This window comes from Dermacentor andersoni, chromosome 3 (genome assembly GCF_023375885.2).
Source record: "Dermacentor andersoni chromosome 3, qqDerAnde1_hic_scaffold, whole genome shotgun sequence".
Lineage (NCBI taxonomy): Eukaryota > Metazoa > Arthropoda > Arachnida > Ixodida > Ixodidae > Dermacentor > Dermacentor andersoni.
Window position 1 is genome coordinate 9897045 of NC_092816.1, and position 17026 is coordinate 9914070.

The 17026-nt window shown below is 50.0% G+C and overlaps 1 protein-coding gene across 1 annotated transcript in view; it reads right to left on the reverse strand.

Annotated features, from left to right (window-relative positions):
• The window catches only part of trol (terribly reduced optic lobes), a 591503-nt gene that overhangs the window by 357210 nt on the left and 217267 nt on the right, over positions 1-17026 (reverse strand). The gene's annotated exons all lie outside the window — the stretch shown is intronic.

The following is a 17026-nucleotide window of genomic DNA, read 5'->3' on the forward strand; positions in this document are numbered from 1 at the left end:
ATGTAACAAATAACAGAGAAGCGGCAAAGCATGAAAATGTCGCATTCCAAAAACATCAGATAGAATTGCCTGAACTGTCAAACCGAATGAAGAAGGAAGTGAGCGAGATTCAATATTCTAACTTGGGAAGTGTTGAGGAAATAGTAAAAGTAGGGACAGCATGAATCAATAAGAAGAAAACTTGGCATTGAAAAGAACAACATGTACACAATGAAAAATAAGCAGGTTAATGTCATCAGCAATTTCAACCCTATAGTAAAGCAATACAGGAATTCTATACAGAACTGTACGGTGCCCCAGAAACGACGTAACCATGACTGGACGCAGTGACGAGCAAAGTCCTGTCTTAGGTGTCCCTTTGTCCATGCTTTTTCTTTTCTCCCAACTAGTTCAACTCTTGTTTTATTTAAGAAAACATTCTATCTAACTTTCGACGGAACTAGGCTTTGAGAAACATGTACAGAGGGAAAACAGCGGGAGAAGATGGAATAACAATCCATTTGATCAAAGGTGGAGGGAACATTGTCACGTAGTAGTGATTGAGAGGAACACAGCAGCAAAGCTGAATAACTTCTTATTGGGCGAACCTGTGCCCACAAAAGCAAGTTACACCCAAAGCACAACGCTAGCCGTGAATACAGTCGGCGATCGTCGGAATCTGGTCAGCGCGTCAAGCGCGTCGGCTTCGCAGGTTCTATTCTAATCGCTGGCGCCCGCGTGGTTTCCAAAATTGCTACACAATTCGGGTCGCGCATGCACTCATAATACATGGGTCGGCGAGGACGAACGGCCCGTGCTCTGCGGAGGTAGAGTTGCTGTATATGCTACCAAAGGTAGACTTTGGTAGCATATGCAGTAACTCTATGCGGAGGCTGCTTAGAGCGCCAGCAAGCAGCTTGTGGCGTCATCTGTTGGCGGCCAGAATAACCAGGCATGGGCGATAGGCAAGCGCCTGCTAGAATTAGCTGGAATCCCCCCCTCCTCGCATGACTGTTGCGCAAGGAGCGGGGCCTTGTTACGATCGGCCTGCAGGGATACTGAACTGCGAACCTATCTCAGCCCGCTGCAGTTTCGATCAACCCGCAGGGGTGGGGCCCTTCAGAGAACCGGCGACGCCGACAACGCTAACCGACCATGCACTTCCTTCGGAGAACTGGGAACCACAGCAAAGTTGATCAACCTCCTTCGTCGAGTCGACGGCGCCTGCAAGTCAAGCCACGTTTGGCGGACCGTGTATTGTAGGTTGATTCGCCGTCGTCTTCATGGTCTATTTGCAGCAAGAGAGCTACTCATAAATGGGTGTTTTGCGGTGCGTTTTTCATCGGGCCCCGGGATTCGTCACACTCTGCTGACACTCGTGGCGGCTACTGGAGAAGTCAGCTCTGGAATTGAGAGGCGCCGGCTGGGGTCAAGCGTGACAATCTGGCTACGAGGACCCGCTCAACTCGGTGGGTTCTGGGAATCTAAATTGCGTATATGTGAGCCCTCCCCCTCAAAGGCGTGTGACTACGCCCCAACGACAGTGGACGGTCCGATTGGACGAAGGCTGGACAGCAGTTTTCCCTCCCCTAGGGATCTAGGGAGGACAGTGGCTTTTTACGCGGCAGTTTGCCGGCTGCTAGCTGTGTGCTCAACAAGCGGTGTGCTTGATGCTTGGAGCTTTGTGCTCGTGTGCTTCGTTTTTCGTGCTCCATTTGGGAGTCGTGCTAGACTGTTGAAATGTACCTCCTGTCGTAATGTGAATACTGCAAATAAATCCTGTACTCCTAGTTCTCGATGAGAGCAAGTTCCTCCCTACAACCACGTCGCAAGCGTGGGTGAGTTGGACGACGGCGTGGGCCAGCTACCACATAGTTCATGCCCGACTACAACCCTTACAACATGGATGCCAGCGGTGATATCGTCTTCGAAACCTTACAGCCTGCAGCGCAACACCTGCTGCTAGCAAACCGCGTTGGATACGCAAGCGCACTGGTAACGTGGAAGCACCAGCATACGCCCGGTGCTTATTAGGTACTCCTGGCGTACCTATAGTAATGCGTAAGCATTCTAGGGCTTCTTCCCTCGGAACTTTGTCCGTCCGTTTTTCTGTGTAAAGCGCGACACGATGCACTGCATGCGTAGGTGTACTATGAGATGTACGATTTTGACTACACATAGTGAGTACTGAGAGGTGTAAGCAAGGTTAATGAAGACTAATAAGATTAGTTACGATAACAGTTAAACGTAACGGCGATTGATTGAGGGCAATTAGGAATAGACTTTATTAAAATCTATTTATGTTAAATTACTAGACTAATCCAAAGTTACAAAGGTTTAATCCACGGAACCTAATCAAGGGTACCTTGATATTAGATAGGCCTAATCAAGTAATCTTAATTATTAATACAGATATAAACGTCTTCGTCATAACCCCAACGAATGTTAAATAATTAAGCAAACGTCGTCATAGAAATAACCAAGCCGGAATAATAAATAAAGTTACGTTTATTTACCTAAGCTATAGTTTCACCTGACTGCACTTCTAAACCACTCCGAATTAGGTGAGGTTTATTCATGCTATAGGGGGCAGTGGGTAGCCAGGGCTCGGTACTGCAAAAAGAGTACGCAGAAACTCCACGGGAGTTGTCGAAGCGTGCATAAGCCTACCCGCAAATTTTAGTTGGCCCACGCTCAAACTTTTCCAAATCCCAAGTTGGCCCGCCCCCAAATTTGTGTTGGCCCGTCCCCAAATTTCAAGTTTACCCATGGCGCATCGCGAAATTTAAATTGGCCCACTCCCAAATTTATGGTGGCCTACACCCCAACTATAAGCTTCCCCATGCATTGTGTCTACACTATGTATCTATTGTTCTCTCTAATCCTTTTTTTCCATTGTTCCTCATCCCTTATAAAGCTACCAATCTACACTTGCACTACTATAATGATTAAATGTCGTAACGTCGCACATCACGCATTTTAGGGCAGACAAGGCATTACACTTTTCGCATGGCGGACAGATATTGCTGCAGTACTCGCCAAAGAATGCTTACGCATTACAATTCGCTGGAAGCAGGCACCTACCCAGGGGCTGGCCCGGAGGGGGCGCCCCCCCCCCCCTCCCCGCCCACGCCACCACTCCTCACACATTCCTAAAGCGCCGTCAAATCAATGTTGAGACTTGACAGCTATCCGGCAGTCAACATTTTGCTGCCTTTTTCACTCATTTTGGATGGCGGTAGTTATCGGCATCTCCTGGGGTGTGAAGGCCAGTTTTCTCATCGATTCGTTGTCCGCGCGATTAATTCGTGATTTGTTCAGTTGTCACCGTCTATTCCAACGGTCGTGCACATGGCTGCTGCTTCGTTAGTTCAACCTTCTTTGTTTAGACATCCACGGACCAGGAAAGGGGTTCGGTTCGTAACCAGCTGGTCTATATGCTCGAGGAACGAGTTGCGGTAGGAGTTTAACTTTCCCTTTTGCTTCATTATTTCCTCGAGTGAAGGCTCGCTGGCAGATCCTCGAAACCGTGTATTCACGACATGGGTTAGATAATGTGGAAACTAAAATAATGCGTAACAGCGTCCATGATCAAAAACCTGCAGTAACCCTTCAACATAAGCAATATGACTAACCCGTAACCTCGTCTGGTTTTTCCCTTATTGTACAGCACTTTTCGTGCAAAATTGGCAACTGGAAACAAGAGCCGCAAGCAGTTGAGAAATTAGGCGATATACTAAGTGAGAGAGCCAAGGCAACAACCAGACCGAGAGGAAAAGCGAAAATTAACGAATTTAACTATTGTTTATGAAAATAATTACGGATCAACATCTTTTTATTTCAAGACTGAGAAAATGTCGCCGGAAGTGGAGAATTTCGTATTTCGAAAGTCGTTTCTACATTTATCAGTCGACCCACCTGACGTAGCCACTTCTCTGCTGTGCTTTTGTGGGTGTTTTTCTAACCTTCCGCGGTGGGCGCAGTGCGTCTAGAACCGCAGCGTTCTGCACTCTACCCGGCTGTACGGGACTGGCGGCCACGCATCGTTACGCAATTTTCCAAATAACGACACGAGTCGGTTTTGGCACCTGATAGAGCAGTAAATGAGGGATCCAAAAGAACTGTGATTGTTCCGTAAATATATAGATCTCTATAATTCTTGAGCTAATTCAAAGAACGCTACTATAGTCGGATTACAACTTAAGCCTGCAGTGAAGCCCCGCCCACTCCCTCATAACCGCCAGCCACTGTTCCTCCGCGATGGCTGAAATAATTCGTACTTCAAACTTTCCCGTTACCCAAATCCGGCGGCAATCACAAAAATAAAATTATTAGCGCGTAATTTTATACGTTTTCCCTCGCCTGTTATAATGGTATGGCGAAAGCCTAATTCTTTTTTAAACTGAAATACAATGCTTGCATCGCTACAACTATTTATTGTCAAGTTTCAGTGGAGTTGGCAGTGAAATTTATGACGAACGGGTTCAGCAGTGAAACGAACTGTACCGCAGACTTTTGAAGATTTAATTATGGAGTTTTACATGCCAAAACCACGATCGGGTTATGTGGCACGTCGTGGTGGGGGACTCTGGAAATTTGGACCAATTGGGGTTCTTGAACGTGCGCCTAAATCCAAGTACACGGGTGTTTTCGCATTGCGCCCCCATCGAAAATGCGGCTGCCGTGGCAGTGATTCGATACTGCTACCTCGTGCTTAGCAGCCCAACAGCATAGCCACTACGAAACCACGGCAGGTGGACTTTCGAAGAGTGAAATGCTCAGACTCCATACACTTTGCACACACTCTGTACCACACTTTATTGCTTCCGTCGATGAAAACACTCTTCAAGAACAGCAGACGCTGCGGAGGTATCAAGTGCGACGCCATTATGAAAAGGCCACAAGACGACGATTTTGTTTGCTTCTGCATGCGATTAGCTGGAGGAGTAACAACCCCGTGCGGTCCGTGTGCCTTGGTTGTGAACTGCTGTTTTCTTTTTAAGTTGTATGCTACTATAGAAATCTTAATTTTACACTTTAGCTTGTTTACTTGTTCTTGGCAGTGTTCTTCCTGCGCTGCTTTCCCACGCGAGTCCATTTGATGTGGTTTCTTGTTTGCCAAGGAGAGATGTATTTCACAGGCGTACCTGTGAGATTCACCTTATTTCGTTTTTGAGGGTGTTGGAATCGCACCGCTGGCACGAGTTGTTGGGGTCTCGGTGCTGACGCCCGTTATTGCCAATGGGTCGCAAGCCCCAAGGGTAGCGTTGGCCTGGCGGCCTGGGGCACTGGAAGCATCCGAAGGTCCCGGCAAAGCATGAGAAGACTGGTAACAGAACAACTTGTTTATTCTAACATAGCAAAAGAGCGGCCGGTCAGGTCGACCGAAGTGGAGAGACGGGAGAGCACGTAACTCAACATTACAAATCGGAGCCTCTATCCTGGCGTCCGGGGGCAGCTGCTCTTATACTCTCGGCGTCGCGGTCCAAAAGGGAAGGTCACGGGATGAAGGTCACGGGATGAAGGTCACGGGACGGCGGAGCATGAGCCCACGACGGCGCGAACGGTTGAGCCGAGAGACCTCCAGGCTCCTCATTCGGGGAACTCCGCTCCCCGGCTGCCGCGCTTTGACAAGCGAGGGCACACACACACACACGCACACACGAAGACACGTGGCACTGAAACACGCCTGGACACGCTTGGCGGGGAAGCGTTGCGGCGGCGTCGCACGGGCCAAAATGTCCGCCGCTTTGAACGAAGCCCCGGCGTCCGTTGCATCCGCGCCGGCATTACCGCGCGTTGTAGGCGAAACGTAACAAGGGTTTACGCGTTTATATGGCGAATGGCGGGCGTTATTCATATTTGTACTATTAAAGGTACCCCCCCCCCCCCCCCCTCATTTGCATTGACACGTTACCACCTCCCAGTATCGTTGGAGAGTGAGCAATTCGCAGTTCGCATTGCCAAGCTACCGATGAAAAATTGGGGGCAGCTTCGCACTAGCGGCGCGATGACTGGCGGCCCCACCTATATATTATAGGTTATTGTTGGTTCGGCTAAGTCGGTGATCGGACAGTCTGTTATCAAAGTATGTATAATGTCAATTTTTATTTTTAGTATGAGTCATTTCAGAAGCGAGTCGCGATAAGTCTTTCAAAGCTTCGCTTCGTCGGGAAACGCTTCCCGTAGGACGTGCACGGCAATCTCCCGCTTTTCGCTGTCGCGCACAGAGGTCAGCGTTGACATGTTCGAGTCAAACCACAGCCTATCCTCGGCAACTGTGGCCAAACCGTCTGTGGACACCTCCCATGGATTTCCGAACTTGCCGCTGGCAGTTCTCCACGACTCGCAGGCCCGGATAGTTTTGTCGACGCGTCCGGCTGCACGCACGCTTCTGCTCGGTAACGCGAGATCTTCGACAATTCGCTGACGTTTCGCCGCCGCTCCAGCGGCGCGACCTTCGGGATTGGACCGAAGTCGTCGCCTCCGTTCCCGGGTAGCGGCGCGGCGGCTTTTGCGCCGCGCTGCCGAGCCAGGGAGCGCCCGTGACCGAATGGTCACATACCACGAAATTTCACTCCACTACAGAGAGCAACGACTCCACTATCCTCCGCCTCACAAATCACTCACCAAATTAGAGCAGGTAACGTGGCGCCAGCTACAATCTCGGAATTTTCTCTCCCCCGCCCTTTTAGCACTAATGCACCCAGGGCTGTTCTCTCCAGAGTGTACCTTATGCGGAGCCCCAAGAGCTTATTTCCATCACATACTGTACATACGCTTCGAGTTCCAGCCGCCATCAGAATGGCAACTCACTGACCACGAGCGATGGGAGGTCGCGGTGTCCAGCTCCGACCCAGCTGTCCAGAAGCAGCTGGTGGGCAGGGCTTCGGAAGTTGCCGGACGTCACCGACTGCCGGCCACTTCACGAGACCAAGGGCCAACCCAGGAATAGCTTAAGATACGGCTCAATATTTATTAAAGTTTATCACCACCACCCTCTTCGGGAGTGACGCTCTCTTGTGTCGCCCCATCTCTATTCGTCGGAGACCTGGCTGTTCTGTCGGCGAGGCGGCGGGGCGGAGCTGCTTTCATACTCTCGTGGTGACGTCACGGCTTAGATCCGCCTCTGCGCATGCGCGGCCTCCATACGGCGCGAAGAGGCAAAGCTATGGCGAAGCGGTGCCGGCGCGCGCGATGACGTCATCGCTAGAGAGGTTTTCCTGCGCACGTTCGCCGGCCTAACCATCAGCCTAAACAGCATCTCTTAAAAACGGAGGCAAAATTTATCCACGGCGGAGGAAGGAAACGAGCGAGTGGAAGCATACCGTCCTGCATGCCCATTCGGAGAGAGCGCCAGCCATAGTGACGCCATGGCGCGAGTGGAGGACCTAGAACACCTTCGGGAAAACGAACGCATGACGCGTGATGAAAGCAGCACCCACTGCCACGGTAACTCCCAATCCTCTTTTTTCGTCCAGGAAAAAGAAGCGCGTCTCACGAGAACGAACAACCTCCTGCGCCTTGTCTTTTGTCAATCGAAAGAAAACGTTGAAAAATAGCGCTCGGGCAGGGACGAGAGCAGCAAATGTATTCTATCGATTCTTCTGCAGGGGGCAAATAGCGTGAAAGGGACGAGAGACGACCAAGGCGTTTACGCGGTCGGCACGGAAAATATTTACCGCCTGACGTGTCACGAAGCGCACGATCCACGCACGCGGGGGAAATAACGAGAAGGACGGAGAGAGCGTGTGCCACTGGAGCAACGAGCGGCTTCCGAAAGGGGGGCCTCGGTGCGCGCGTAGTGCTTGCACGGTGGGTGACACATCACCGTTCAGTCGCGTGGGCGCGCGCGCGCACACACACTAGAAATGAGAGGTCTCATTCCTCAACGCGTTCCCGCCTTTTCTCCTCGCCAGTAACGTACGGTTCTCTTAAAGTAAAGTCTTGCTTCCAAAAGTAAACACTAACTACGGTAAAATGACAGCCTTATTTTCCGCAATTTCATTTTGGAATTCTGCCATCAAATACTAAAGCATGCCATTCACTACACTGTTTCCGAAGGCTTGTGAAACGGTTTACTAACAGCATACGTTACCTGGTTAAGTATACATATACATTATTTACATATATCATTGTCCTTCTCGGGCTATGTTTCTAGATTATTACTTGTCTTAAATTCATTTTGTTGCTGTACTGGATTGCGCACTGTTGATGTTATAGAATTGTTATATTCCTATTCAATTGCTGTTATTTTTGTACTTTCATGTGCATTTAAAAATAGAATGATTCTTGTTCATTTTTGTGCAATATTCAACTACGAGTTGTTTGATTAATTACTTATGTTGATTTGTATTTTCTCGTTTTTACCTTAGTTGCTAATCGTGTGTTCTACGTCTTTTATACATGTACTAACAGGAGGTCCCTTTGACAGTTCTTGCTTTGGGGCCTCCTGTTGAATTACGTTTACTTCGCAATATTCTTACTGTCTAATAGCAAATGACTGGCTGATTTACACGAGACAGTTGAGACATCCACCGAAAGGTGAGCGGCCTTTGGTTTCACGATCATCATCATCAGCCGAGTTACGCCCACTGCAGGGCAAAGGCCTCTCCCATACTTCTCCAACTACCCCGGTCATGTACTAATTGTGGCCATGTTGTCCCTGCAAACGTCTTAATGTCATCCGCCCACCTAACTTTCTGCCGCCCCCTGCTACGCTTCCCTTCCCTTGAGATCCAGTCCGTAACCCTTAATGACCATCGGTTATCTTCCCTCCTCATTACACGTCCTTCCCATGCCCATTTCTTTTTCTTGATTTCAACTAAGATGTCATTTACTCGCGTTTGTTCCCTCACCCAATCTGCTCTTTTCTTATCCCTTAACGTTACACCTATCATTCTTTCCATAGCTCGTTGCGTCGTCCTCAAATTCAGCAGAACCCTTTTCGTAGGCCTCCAGGTTTCTGCCCCGTAGGTGATTTGAGAATTCCTGCCAAACGCACCCCAGCCTATTCTTATTCTTCTGGTTATTGCAGTCTCATGATCCGGATCCGTGGTCACTACCTGCCCTAAGTAGGTGTATTCCCTTACCACTTCCAGTGCCTCGCTACCTATCGTAAACTGCTGTTCTCTTCCGAGACTGTTAAACATTACTTTAGTTTTCTGTAGATTCATTTTCAGACCCACCCTTCTGCTTTGCCTCTCCAGGTCAGTGAGCATGCATTGCAATTGGTCTCCCGAGTTATATTTCGTTTCAAATGAGAGATCCCTTTACTACAAGCGTCTTAAGCTGCAATAGAACTCACGTGCGCTGCTATATGCGTTGGCGGTCTACAAGACGTTCACACTGCGTTTTTTTTTTTTCTTTAGAGGGGTGTATACTGAAGTTAAAATTACATTATAATTATCACAGCATAAATATAAGTTGTAATGTCACAGGAGCCTGCAATACTGCATTGGCTCGCAAAAGTCCGCGGGGAAACAAATGGAGCTTTTAGACACGGTTTTTCACCACGTCTGAATGACGAAAAAATTAGGGAAGATCGCGGCGGGCATGCGAAATGCTGTAGGTTGGTAATCCAGAGCTCTTGCGTAGCGGGTATGAAGGTGGCTAATGGCTCGTCTTTTCGGCGACATGTGTTCGAAGAGAAAAACCGCCATGCCTGCTCGATTATGAGATGGAGTCAACAGCTAGGTCAGAAATATTGGTTAATGTGATATCTTCGAGGTGTAAGGAACTCTTGCTAAGAAGTTGTGTTTGGATGTTCAAATTAGCAGCGATACTACGTTCAAGTTCTGCTAAAGAACAGAGTTTGGGTGCTCCGAAAGTAAGCTGAAAAACCTGCAGCGTTCAGATAATGCGGGTAATTAAAGACAGGCGGGTGTTCAAAGGGTTCCTCGTCGGGCACAGGCAGTGGACACAAACGAAGCGAGTACATTACGCAGTGATGAACGCCTCTGCTATGAATCACACTGGTCTACGTGGAGAAAACAGCTTAAAATTTGAACAAAAACTTGTGCGTCCTTCTCGAAGAATCCATTCGGCACGACAGCGAGATGTCACACGTGCGGCGCTTCCGCATGGCGGACGCGGTACCTACGGCGCACAAACATGCAGCGTTAATGCAGCGACAGCAGCAGCGCCGACTCGGGAAATTCCCGCGAAGCAAGAGGGAAAAGGGGGAGGGAGGAGGAGGTCGGTCCCCCGCGGCTCCGACATGTTGCTCGCTGTTGGGCGGAAGAGCCTCTGCTGCGGATACTCCGCGCATTATGGCCTTTTCAACATGTCGTTTGTTTATAACTCAGCTACTACTAAAACCTGCCTTTAAACGGAATTGAATATTTCGTTGCCCCGATTCAATGATTGCTCTAAGCAGCTCCAATTCGAACTGCCAAACCCAACCGTAAGAGCGCCGGAATGCTTGCCGAAGCAAAGCGGAAGCAGCATAACCTCGAGCCATCAGCAATCAGGGTTACGCTGGTAGCCGCAAAAAAGTTATCAGTCATACCGCCCAGCCATTTTCAAGCTGTATTTTTGTTCAGCTAGCGTCACATTCGTGAACGCTTCTAAATTGTACGGAGGCGACGTTCACTTTCGTATTAGCCAAAAGCACTGGCTAATCGGCACACTCGCCCTGGTGGCACTCGTAAATCACAAGCACGGCTTTTGATTGGCTTCAGAATCGGCAGGCGTCTGGATGATAACTTATTTGTCCTTACTGGGTGTGTTGAAATATCCAGAGAAGAAAGAACACTAAACGTGCTTTTTTAGACTTTACCGGAGCGTATGACAACGTAAACGGCAACATTGTGGGATATTCTGGAAGGGGTAGGCATAGACAACGACTATGGGGGCTTTTAGATTTACATAGAAAATAGTTTGCGTTGCATGGAAAGAGATGAGGAGCGATGAGAAAGTTGATATCACCAAGGAACTGAGGCAGGGGTGCGCTTTATCCGCCGTTTATGATGTACATGGTGAGGGCGCTAAGAAGGAAGTAATATCGGGTTTAATCGTTCATACAAACAGGCGGGTACAGTAGTAGAGCAGCAGCTTCCACAGAGTTTTAGAGACAGCTTGGCTGCACTGTTCCGTCACAATAGGCAACTTAGGATCTCCTGCGTGCTACAGGAGGTCTGCACGTGCCCACGATCCCACCGGAGGGCACAGCCATCGCCGAACAGGAAACGCGTGTGCATCCTCTGCCGAGGCAAACCTGTCCTCCCATGCCAGCAGCGTCCAGGTTTGTTTTATGCGGACGACATTGCGTTGCTAGCTAACAAGCAAAGCGATATGCAACGTCTGGCTAATATCTGGAAGGAGATAATTTAGGTCGGAAATCTAGCGTTAAGGATCAGGTGTTATGGAATTCAATGAAAACAGGGAACAGACAGTGGCAATACAGGGCCAGGAAATACCTCGGGTAAAAACACATGAATACCTTTGTACATGGATTAACGAAGGCGACAGATATCTGGAAACACAGGAAAAACCAATAACAGCAAATGGCAAGAGAAATGCGGCCATAATGAAGCACAGAGCGCTATGGGAATACAATATGTACGAGGTGCTACGGGGTATGTGGAAAGGTGTAATTGTTACAGGATTTGCTTTTAGAAATGCGGCCGTTTGCTTGAAATCATGGGTGGCAACCAAAAGTCAGTGGGACGCCTTGCATCGGGCGCTCACGGGAAAACTATAAATGAAGCTGAGCAGGGAGATATGGGCTAGACAAGTTTTGAAGTGAGGGAAGCCCGGAGTAAAATTGATTATGAAAAACGACTGAGGAATATGAAAGAAAGCAAATGGGCTGGGAGAGTGTAGAGGTATTTGTACAGGAATAACATTGATTCACAGTAGAGGAAAATAACTAGGAAGCTTACCAGCAAGTATACGGCCTGTAGGGTGGGCAACACAGCAACAAAGAACGTCAAGCGGAAAGTCAGAGAGGCTGAAATAATCTCATGGGTGGCGGCAATGGAAAAGAAACCTGCCATGAGTAACTGCTTAAGAGGAAAAAAAAACGAAATCGCGAAAGAAACAAGTGATAACTCAAAGGGAAGCTCATTACTTTTCGAAGCGAGATCGGGATGCCTTAGAACACGCACCTATAAAGCGAGATGTAAGAAGGAAGAAGCATGTGCTGGCTACGGTAAAGCTAGGGAAACGACGGAGCATGTTTTATTTGAATGCGAAGATATCTGTACAGCAGTCGATTTAAGCATATCTGGCCTCCTTGAAGCGTTTGGGTTCAGGGAGAGCGGGGTAAAAGTAAATATGTCCGCAGTAGAAATTAGTAAGAGGCGATTGGAAGATTGATGGAAGTAGGGAAACTACAAACAACGGAGGCGTGCAAAAAAAGTTCACAAGAGGGGTTCAGAAAGTTACTAATAGAAATTCATCGTAGGTTTTTTCCTTTTTTCTTCTTTAACATAGGTAGGACATTAGGCAATATAATAACGAGAGCTTAGTGGCGCAACCCATCGCCCCGCTCCAAAGGGGACGCTCATAGGATCCGTCCGTCCGTCCACAGCACCCATGACCTATAGGCGCTCGACTGGCTCGCGTCCCCCGATCTTCCCCGCAGAACTCATGCGTCTCGTAACTCTTGGTTTCCTCGCTTGACACAAGCGCGACGCCGGAAGCTGCTGTCGCAGCTGCTCTGCTACGACGGGATTGCGCGAGTGCCTCGGTGCCGGCGCGACCTGGTGGCCCAGGCACGACAAGTTGCTACCTTTACCTCCGTGATTGAAATTAAGCGCGAGTACCGTAAAGGCATAAACTTCGGACTTTTTGTTATGCTATATTAATGTGACGTGTTAAGAATAATTTTGACAACTCGGAGGGTCAGGTCATCGTTTAGTTGGGTTCAAACGCAATTTTACTTACGGGTAATGTAATGTGGTAATGTAATGTGTATGATGGAGTAAAGTTCGTATCACGAACGTCTGTGCTTTGGAGCACAGTCAAACTAATATATTTCTTTTCTATGCGTTGTCGCGGCATTAGAGTGAAGTTCCAGAGGTAACAGAGCTCTCAGTTCAGAACTGGTCGGCGCCGTATAACTTTACGACCTCCCGCGCACGATCGAAAACCGACATGGTCTCCGGTGAGGCTCTTTAATTGCGGCGCATCGACGGAATCGCTTTGACGTCCCTTGACACAGTTGCGCATCGAATACCGCTAGAAAAACGCCTTGGATAGCGAGCTCAAGATGAGCGCAGGAAAGTGCAGGGCAGATCGCCGAGCGTTAGCGCTGGTCCTCCACTCATCCAAGACGTCCCTCGAGTGTTACCACAAAAAAAAAAAAAAAAAGAAAGCTTTGTCGACCTGCACTGACGAGTCTCGTTCGAGCGCACCGTCAGTTGAAAGGACACAGCTGCGCCAAGTTATGTCTCAGTCGTTGTCCCTGGAGTTCTAATCAGTCGGCCGAAGTGAACGGACGTGTCGTCGGCGCGCTCCGCAACCACCGAGACTACGCGACCTTCACCGACCGCCCTTGCCGGGGCCGCTTTCGCCGGTAGTCATATGGGAAGCGGCTTTCTCGCCGTTTCCCACCGACTGCCTTTTCTTCCCGGGACTTTTTTGCCGCTCCCCGCGCCTCTACAGCTCTGAAGCAGTTCCAACGCGGCTGCCCCTGCCGGGGCCATAGCTGCCTTGGCGTGTTTTCTACACCATGAACCAAGAGCGCCAAGCGACCAGCTCTTCCGAGGCCCATGTTCTAAACGGGCGTGCAAAGGGCCTTCGGCCAATTCACCGCTCTGTTTCGATGGAGCATTTATCTACCGCAACGTCATTTTCCAATGAGCAGAAGACGCAATCGGCGACGGAGAACGCCGCCGCTCGTTCCTCGACAACAACGAAGACGCCCGAGGTGGATACCGCGGGAGTGGCCGCCGATCCCATCGTCGCCAATTTTCCCTCTCAAGAACGAGAGGTAGACACTCCGACCGGGAAAAAGATGGAGGAAGATGCTACCCCGAACATTTACGACGACAAAACTGACGACGACACAGTTGGCTGTTGGAAGACAGTCATATATAAGCGACGCATCCGTCAAACGCACGCTAAGACGCAACACTCTGAGAACATCTTGGGCATTCTGGACGCCTCCCAGCCTACCGTACGCAAGCGCAGTCGGAATCAGAACCTGCTTCAACTTCCTTTGCACGATGAAAAGATAATTCTGCGGCCTCACGGAGGACTTTGCCTCGATAAGTGGACGCGCCCAGCACTCGCCAGTGCTCTATGGAGTGCAGCCGGCTTGACCACCGACGGTCGTCGGGACATCATATTCCGACTGCGACCTCAGCAGAACTTGGCAATCATCAGCACACCCCAGTCACACGTAGCCGACGCATTGTACGAGGTGAGGGAGCTGAACCTTGGTCAGCGGGTCTATCCCATCACGACATATTTTGCGGCCCCAGACAACTCATGCAAGGGAATTGTTCCTGGTCTTTTGCCCGGTACACCGTCTTCCAAGCTAGTGGATGAGCTTTTGGCTCCTGGAACTCAAATACTTCAAGTACGAATGATGGGTCAAACCAACGTTGCGTGGGTAACATTTGAAGGACTTAAAGTGCCTCGCTACGTGCGTTTCTATGGTGCAGAACTCCGCTGCTACCCCCATCGACCCCGCCAACTGGTCTGCAAGATATGTCACAAGCTCGGCCACTGGGCTCATTACTGTCCTACGCCGCACGTGGTCATTTGCGCGACGTGCGGGTCTGACAACCCCACCCCGTCACATATGTGCACCCTAAACTCCAGATCCTGTGACAGGACCCACCCTACAGCGGATCGAAACTACCCGCGGCGTGCTAGGCAGTCACTGAACAAAGCTTGGGTGCGGAAAGCTCTCGAGAAAGAGCAGCGTGAACTCCAACCCTCCAGCGACTCGACCACTACCACAGATACGGCGGAGACCCGAACAGAACAGAACGCCAAATGGAGGCCCTTCAAATAGGGATTACGGAGCAAGTGAAATCATGTATAGAGTGCACTTTTGCAAGCATGCAAGTTCCTGAGCTTAGCGGTAACAACGAAAGCGCGCTTTCCGACCAAGGCTCTCGGCCGCAACCTTCAAATGTGGGCACCCGGCGCCCGCATCCCTATGCATGACCGCCTGCTTCCTCTCGCGATGATGGTGGCGCCGCGTAACGCGGAGCAACTAGTGGTGTGGCAGTGGAATTGTAGGGGATTCCGCCGAAAACGAGGTTCCCTACAGCAGTATATCGCCACATCCACGAACCCTCCTGATGTCATCCTCTTACAGGAAGTCAATTGCACCCCTTCTTTATCCGGCTACAGCACGCTCTCGGGTGTCTCTCCTCTTGTGGGAGCCTTAGTTTCGAAACATGTTACATGTCGCATGCATGCCACTAACACTGACATTCCTCACCAAATATTGGAAATAATTACGCAAGGTAAACGCAGCGAGAGTCTTTATACTCAATGCATACAGTTCCCCCCGTTCGCGAACGCACTGTTTTCAGCACCTACTTACAGAATTTGGTAGGTTTGGACGGGTTTGTGTGGTGGCCGGCGACTTTAATGCTCCGCATACTGCGTGGGGTTACGTAAAATCGCAGGCTAAAGGGACCCGCTTATGGAATGCCATCTGTAACATGAGATACATACTGCTTACCGACCCAGAGCACCCCACTCGGATAGGCAACAGCGTATCTCGTGACACCTGCCCTGACCTTACCTTCGTGCGCAATACTGGCCCAGTCGTTGCGCACGGGCCTTTAGAGGAGCACCTTCGTAGTGACAACTACATTGTGGCGACCACTTTGTCATTACGGGGTGCGCGCAGGCCCGAGCGAAATGTGCGTATAACGGATTGGGCGAAATTCAGGGAACGTCGCCAGGACCCACCTGAGCGCCAAGGGTACGAACGCTGGCTTGACTCTCTCGCACAAGATCTAGAGGCCACCACGAGCACACTGCGCACCACAACCGAGACACCAGACATAGACCCGCATTTACTTCAACTTTGGAACGCCCGCAGAGGGTTGACACGACGATGGAAACGACAACGCCTCAACCACAAACTTAGGAAACGTATAGATCAAATTACACGGGAATCTCAGGAGTATGCAGAGATCCTTACGAGGAATAACTGGCGAGGATTTTGCGATCGCCTCTCAGGCACATTGAGCACAGCAAAAACGTGGTCGATTCTTCGTTCACTCACAGATCCCACCACAACAACGGAGAAAAAAATTGGAGGACGCTTAAGCTTCGCCTTCAAGAGTGGAACGCGATAGCGTTATCGCACCCCGTTCGCATCGCCTACTCAAACGCGCTACGCCAGCCAAACGTCGCGATCGGCAGAGATAGCCGGGCCCCGACGCGCCATGAAGGCGGACGCGGTAATGGGGCGAGTGGCGCGCCACGTGTCGGGGCAGCGCCGTACATTGCGAGGAGGGAGTCTTCTGTGTTTGCCGCAAGATGGCTCTGCGTGTGCGGAGAGCACAGAAATTTAGCGGAAACGTACTTCGGTACTCGTGAAACTGCGACTTCTGTAAGTTACATGGTCATAATTACCGATATACACCGCAGTATAACTTTCTACGGCACGTTTCTAAGGCAACACCGCATTCACTAGAGGCGATTTTGTCCCGCTTTGAAGGAACGAACTCGTCGGTGAGTGGTAGCGTCTCCGTCTCACACTCCGGAGACCCTGGTTCGATTCCCACCAGCCCATCATGCAAGATGTTTTATTTATGAAGTGCCTTCTGGGATTTATCGCTCACGGCCAACGCCGCCGACGCCGACAGACTTTTCTGCGACACGAGCTCCTAACGCTGTCGCGTTAAAACATTTGAACATCTGCACATCCTAATGCACGAGTACAGGGACGATGTCTCGACACTCCTCAGAGAGCTAGAGAAGCATTTCATACCCACAGGCCCGCCGCCGCAGTGCCCTGGCTATCCTTATGTAGGAGAGGCCGATCAACTGCTCGATGCAGACATCACATCTGACGAGGTGCGGGTGGTCTTACAAGACCTACGCCGCAACACGGCACCGGGAG